Here is a 6,000-nt window from a genome sequence, read left to right as displayed (position 1 = left end):
TAGCGACATTGTTTGGCTAATGTTTCAACTCTGCATGGTTACATGGGCTGCTTGCAGGCAGGAGCTGGGAGGGACAAGAGGCAAAGAGAAAGAGGTGGGGAGGAAACAAATCAGAAAGGAAGAGCTTAGGACTCCCCTTCAGGCATCTGAACAAGTCTGGACTGTTCAGCTGCTGCTGGTGTTCAGCTCCACGGGAATCAGAAAGAGAGCTTTCTTCTGCAGGGATGCAACGACAGGAGTTCACTTATTGAGCTGCAGTGCTTTTTGTGCTTTTAGTTGAAGCTGTGACACTGGACACCGCTGACTGGGAATACTACTGTGTGTCCAGCCACTGCACGGGGAGCTAGGGCTGGATATGCCACAGGGGGACAGGTGAGGAGCGGCAGGCTGTGGCCCAGGTGCGCGGAGCAGAGATCCCCCAGGTAAGATGAGGTCCCGCCCCGGGCTCCGTGGCAGCCTCCTAATAAAGATACATTTATGGGAATACCGGTGTGCTACAGGGATTAGGGTTGTGCGATTCTGCTGTACATTTTTGTTTTGAATTGATTTGACTATGTCTCTTGTGTGCACGTTACCCCTTTGCTGCTGTAATCCGGTACATTTCCCCACTGCGGGACTAATAAAGGATTATCTTATCTTTAATTATCTTATCTTTATTGACGTGTATGTGTGCGATATCTAAATGTATGTATGAAAATATTGATTTTTTAAAATTGATTTATTCTGCACGTGCATACTGGGAAGCGATAACTCTTATACTTTAGAGCACTTATCTGAATTGTAGCCAATTGTTTTCCCTGCAGAAAAAAAACCTTGCCTTTGGACATGACCGAGCAGAACATGTATCATTTCATTTTCACCGTTTCTGAAATTGTATTTATCTCAGAAGATTCAGTGATTAGACAAAAAACATTGTAATGCATTTTTAAATGAATGAATGTCGAACCCCGACACATCCTGTAAATATACTCATTTGCACTGTCTGCATTAGTCTTCATGAAAGTTATAACGTGGGAGTATCAACCACGTTGACCTCAGCTGAACTCCCTTAGTTATAGGGCATCACTCCTGCTTCACACCATGATCCGTTTTTTGGGGAGTTTTTCCTGATCCGATGTATGTGTCGTAAGTGTACAGATTGTAAAGCCCTCTGAGGCAAATTTGTCATTTGTGATATTGGGCTATACAAAATAAACTGAATTGAATTTAATTGAATTTAATTGATCCTGCACAGAAGAAGGGACTCTCACTCTTCTGTTTGCGCCTCTGACTTTATGGTTTCAGTTGTCTGTTCCACTTCAAAGTGCATCCATGTCTTTGCTGTGGTTTGGCTGATGCAACAGCAAGACATCCCCAATTGACATGGAATTTAAAACAATGTCTGAAAAACCTTCAGCGGGACTGATTAGACTCTTCCTCTCTGACTCAACTTCAGCCTCCCACTCGCTCATCTTTTCATTGACTGCACTGCTGCAGCCTTACTGTGGCGTGCACTCTGTGGCATAGCTAATGGCTCCCAAGTGTGTCATCTATGGAGGGCTGCTGCTGCTGCTGGTTACTGTGTGGGTTTGTAAGGGAACATTTTGTTGTCCATTATTTTCAGATCTTCCTCACTTTTTAAGAGTAATACTTTAGATAATTGTATCAACGCTTTTTTTTTTGGAAAACCTTTGCAGCCTTATGCATATGTGCATATTTTGAGTGTTACTGGTGCTTAAATGTCTTACTGTCTTTTAATGAGATAACCTATTAATTAATCCAGTTTTTTCTCTGATTTATTCCAGCTGGCTTGTAATACAAAGCTTGTGAAATATTTCAAAAGGAGGATAAGATCATTCTGTGACCTCTTGTTCCAACAAGACTTTAAAAAAGCTGCCTGTTTTTAGTACTTTTGTTTAGTTTGGATGAAAAAACTGACTAACAATCCATTACTAGCAGACATGATAATCTCTGTACTTGACCTGAGGGTAGTGGTCAAAGGTGACAGGATCAGTTTATCCTGTTTTTGACTCCCAGACAGCCTCAGAGTAAGGCTCTTCTGTTCTTGCCACCAGCAGATTATGGCATGCAACTCTGGTGTGTGAGCAAATTTGCAGGAGACTTTGGTAATTTACTGTGACAGCCCCGTACTCCTTTGACCCCTCCATCCCCTTGTCCAGTTGTGTCACTCTCCCTGGTGACCGATTGTGCTGAGGGAGCCTGGCTCTTACACAATCCTGCACTCTGTCACATTGCAGTGGCCTGTGGCCCGCAGACGCCCCTGGGAGAATGGCATCTCTACTAAACCGCAACTCTGTGATCCTGCCTGAGCTGAACTTTCACTAAGCACAGCCCAACCTCTGTGGAGCTCCCACAAGAAGCTCTAGGATGAGCTTAATCTTGTTTTCTTCCTGTTCCTGAAAAGTTATTTTCTTTCCCTGTCAGTGTTGATGCATACAGGTTTTTTTTCCACACTAAGGCCTCACTTGATGCCTGTTGTGGATAGCTTTTAGCTGCACTTTGCTACTAAGACATTGATCTTCAACCCATGTGTAATTTCCAGGTGGCCTATAGTGGGTGTGGCCATATCTATAAACCATGTACTTCAAGTCCCAGGTGTGGAGGCCACCCCAGGAATGTTGTTGATTAATAACTTTACATATGCTGTAAGAAAAAAGGAGCTCATCAGAAGAAGTGTGTTACTCCCTCAATTGGCATGTGACCTAGACCAGTGCATTATTTGAACACATATTTGAAAATATGTACCAGCCGGATTGTATTTACTCACAGATTAGAATAGGGCCTGAAAATAGAGTATGGTTGTGGGAGTACTAGGAAGAAAATGAAATGTGGGCTTTGTGAGGCTTTTAACATTTACTGCCACTTCTTGTAGTACTCAGCTGGTGTTTTTAATGGCCCTCAAATCATTAATGCCTTTCAATTGTGATCTGTTAAGTTAGCCATTACGTACGTGCTTAGAATAGGCTGTGGGTATGGACTGTGGTCTAAACACCTGGATTGTGACATAATGAAACCTGTAATCAATAGTGTTTGGATGTGGCTCGTTAGGAGCTAATTGTACATCATTTAATTTTAAAGATGTAGAAGTCTTAGAATACTTTGGAAAAAGGGAAATGGGCATTACATGTGTTACATATTAAGTGTTATGTGATCGGCATCTTACAGAGGAAGCAAACTTGTATGGCTAATTATGATATTCTGGCTTCAGGCAACGTCGGCCAATGGAGTCTGGTGTCAACTGTTTTTTAGAGAATTGCTGCACTGCCTGTATGTACTTTATATACGATACAATATATGAAAGTAGTTACTCAAGTATTGTTCTAGAAAGACCCAAGACCCTCAAACTCTCTTGCCATACTTCTTAAAGAAATAGTATGACATTTTGGGAAATTTGCTCATTTGCTTTCTAATCGAGAGATAGATCAGACTCTCATGTCTGTAGGTACATGTATAGCTACAGCCAGGAGATGTTAGCTGAGCTTATCATAAAAACTGAAGAGCTTGGCTCTGTCCAAAGTTAATGAAATCCACCTGCCAACACTTCCAAAGTCCAATAATTTACATGCTGTTATCTTGTTTGTTTGATTCCTACAAAAACGTTATGGTTTCATGAGGGGTTATGTGCCCAACTATCTCTCAACTGGGTGCAGTGATTTAAAAACACAGTTGTTGCTCTTTAGTTTTTGTACTGACGAAATAACTGATATTCATCCCCGTCTCCAGTATTTATGCTAAGATATGCTAACAGGTTGCTGGCTGTAGCCTTCAATTTACCAGACAGTTGTGAGAGTCTTAGCAATAAAGCAAACAAATGTATGTGAAACTATTGGTAAGAGCAATTATATTTGTCAACATAGTTGTTATACAGCACTACAACAAAGTGGGAGCCATTCAACGTAGTTTTCTGTCTGCTGAATGTAATCAGCCCTGTCAACATGAGTTAACTCCAGCTTTCTTTCATGTGGGCTAGTTCTGACGCTGGAAACACTAACAGTCTGTCTGGTTCAGGTCAGTGTTCTAACGAGACAGCAAAGAAAATGACCCAATTCCAGATGATGTTGAAGCTTCTTGCATTCCTATACAAGCTCAGAAAACCACTTCTGTCTGCTGTTGTCACGCTGCCCTCACTTATACATTTGGTCTCATCAACGTAAGTGGCTTCTCAGAGTTTTGATCCCAGGAATGTTTACTCTAGCTTCCGTAGCTCTACAGAGTAGATCAGAGGTTTTGTTTGTTGGCTCAACTTCTGTCAGTTATTTCGCTATGTTGTGCATCACCTCTGTAAAAAGGTACATGTCAATAGAGGCTGTAATAAAAAGAAGAGGTGGTTTTCAGTGGTTGGTATCACTGATCATTTGTAAAGGTAAAAATCTAAATCTAAATGAGAAAGTTGTGAGAAATATATTTTTGTAAATATATTTTTGTATATTGTTTATACGGTTTTGGCATCTGCATCCCAGACATATAGTAGTGAAGTTTGAGAGTGTTATCGGTCATACCGTGGGGAGTGATATCAACAAAAAGAGACTAATCTGATCAAAGGACTATGGAAGAGTTCATCTGCTCCGATGAGGTCAAGTGAAAACACACAGGGAGACAATGTTGTCATATTGCAGCATTATCTTATTGGTTTGTGTCTCTCTGCACATATGTTTTTGTCTTAGTGTACCACGTTTAGAATTTACATAAATGTGCATGCGGATCATCATTAGGTCTACATTTTACAAAGTCTTGGCATGTTTTTTAACCGATCGTTTTAGACACTTACACAAATCGGTTCAGTAATAAGAAGAAATCTTAGCTTTTTTAGGACAGGAATTAGAATGAACACTAATGAAATGCTATCTGCGAATACATGCAGCCCTTTGTAATGTAAATGTCACAACAGGGGTGGTTAATATGTCTCCTCTCAACATCAGTGTAAGTTAGGACCAGCATTTGTGTCTGCTATTGTTGGCAGCTTGAATCCACTTAGAAATGATCCAGAGATATTGGAGTAACCATTACCAGAGTTGATATGCACTTAAACATAAATGTATTCACAAAATGGCAAAGATAAAAGAGGTAAGACATAATGAATGATTATGGCTGTATTCTGCTGTTTCAGTGAGTTTTGATCGTAAGGTTTATAAGACTTTGAAATCTGTGAATTCTGCTTTCATGATGAAATACCGTTTGCACGAGTAGGATGGAGTAGCAAAATCGCTAGCACCACTATGCACGCATTTCGTTGCTTTTTGTTGTTATTGTTGTTTTGTTGAGGTAAAAATGGTTGTCCTGGGCTTTTAGCCAAGCCTCTTTCCATTATGTGGTCGTGCAGAATGAATTTTGATATGTCTAACATGTCCTTATCTGGTGTTTACGGCAATGTGTGCAATTAAGTTTCAATGTATCCACAGTGCTTGATAGACAATGTTATTTTGTCTTTCCAGTTGAGGAATACAATCTTGATGACAATGCTAATAAAATGAAGTGTTTAAGGAGAAAAGTTCACTTGGATTTAAGATGGTTGATGCTGGAGTGGTTGGTCCGAAGGGACACTTTCCCCATTCTGCACAAGCAGTGATTCTTAGGGATGTCTGATATCTTGCTCATTACTCACAAACAATATCATTAAAGTATGGTGGAGAGAGCAAGAGAACATGAAAGTATTCTGTTTTCATGCTTAGAATTAATAGGCATAATCATATTTTCACTTGAGATCTTCATCCTCAGCTATGGTAATATAGCACCTTATGGAACACAACTCAACATTGCATTCTGGCTTTTTTATTTGTAATCAGGAACACATCTCTTACTGGGAAGAGACAAATGGGAAAGGAGTAAGCTGTTTGCCTAGTTTGTGTACATCTACTAGGAATAATATTAACATGTGTTAATGTGTGGACGGGTTGTACTCAGAAAGATCAGCTGTGCGCTAATGACTTCATATTCTTGCATTACCTTACACTGAAAGCTCCGGTTTTGTTCATCATACTAATGATTTATTCAGAGTGCTCC

The 6,000-nt window shown here is 40.3% G+C and overlaps 1 protein-coding gene across 1 annotated transcript in view; it reads left to right on the top strand.

Annotated features, from left to right (window-relative positions):
• Positions 1-219: 219 nt before the first annotated feature.
• The window catches only part of col7a1 (collagen, type VII, alpha 1), a 54,259-nt gene continuing 48,478 nt past the window's right edge, over positions 220-6,000 (top strand). The window contains exon 1 of the mRNA XM_034533592.1: positions 220-422. The gene's annotated coding sequence lies outside the window, so the exon portion shown is untranslated. The remainder of the gene's footprint in view (positions 423-6,000) is intronic.

This window comes from Cyclopterus lumpus, chromosome 5 (genome assembly GCF_009769545.1).
Source record: "Cyclopterus lumpus isolate fCycLum1 chromosome 5, fCycLum1.pri, whole genome shotgun sequence".
Lineage (NCBI taxonomy): Eukaryota > Metazoa > Chordata > Actinopteri > Perciformes > Cyclopteridae > Cyclopterus > Cyclopterus lumpus.
The sequence above is the reverse complement of the archived record's forward strand: the minus strand, read 5'-3'. Positions and strand labels throughout refer to the sequence as shown.